At 58.8% G+C, this 678-nt stretch overlaps 1 non-coding gene across 1 annotated transcript; it reads left to right on the forward strand.

The window, feature by feature from the left end:
* The first annotated feature begins 224 nt into the window (after positions 1 to 224).
* TRNAS-AGA (transfer RNA serine (anticodon AGA)) lies at positions 225 to 306 on the forward strand. Its single transcript has one exon. It is a non-coding gene; the product is annotated as a tRNA-Ser (tRNA).
* Positions 307 to 678: the final 372 nt, after the last annotated feature.

Raw genomic sequence — 678 nt, forward strand, 5'->3', positions numbered from 1 at the left:
GGATATCCCAGATGCCCGGCTGAGGACAAGGCGCTGGGAGCTTCAGCTGTAGCCCCTGGGGTTACGCCTCTCAAGGCCTCTGCAAGGCTGGCAGCAGGTGCCCGTCATGCTCCGTGCAGGTCCCAACTGCAAATCTTCGAGTGGAGCCTAGCCCTGAAACTCCCAGGGAGCCGTGTGTCATTGCACAGGGCACGTGATCAGCAGGGCAGAGAGGGCTGGAGCAGGTAGTTGTGGCCGAGTGGTGAAGGCGATGGACTAGAAATCCATTGGGGTTTCCCCGCGCAGGTTCGAATCCTGCCAACTACGGGGCACAGTCCCTTTTTGGGCTCCCTGCAATTGACCACGCTGCAGCCAGCAGTGGGACTCAGCTCCCCACTGTGCCTGGTGCCCAGGGAGACAGTGAAAGCCCCTTGCCTACGGCACTTGTCCTTGCCCCCCCACACCCCCCGAAATTCCTGAATGAAAGGGAAATCCTGCTCCGATTGACAAGGTAGGCAGGTTGGGGGAAGAGAATGGACCAGTGCCGAGTACCAGCCATGACAAGAGGTCCAATGTTGTTGGCTCTTGAGCAGAACTTAAGAGCCTGATCTCACCTCACACCTCAGGCAGAACAACCCTACCAGCTGTCCTCCCTAGGCCTGAACCTACAGCAGCTCACCTCCAAAGACAGCCTGCACA

Source organism: Harpia harpyja, chromosome 14 (genome assembly GCF_026419915.1).
Source record: "Harpia harpyja isolate bHarHar1 chromosome 14, bHarHar1 primary haplotype, whole genome shotgun sequence".
NCBI classification, from domain to species: domain Eukaryota; kingdom Metazoa; phylum Chordata; class Aves; order Accipitriformes; family Accipitridae; genus Harpia; species Harpia harpyja.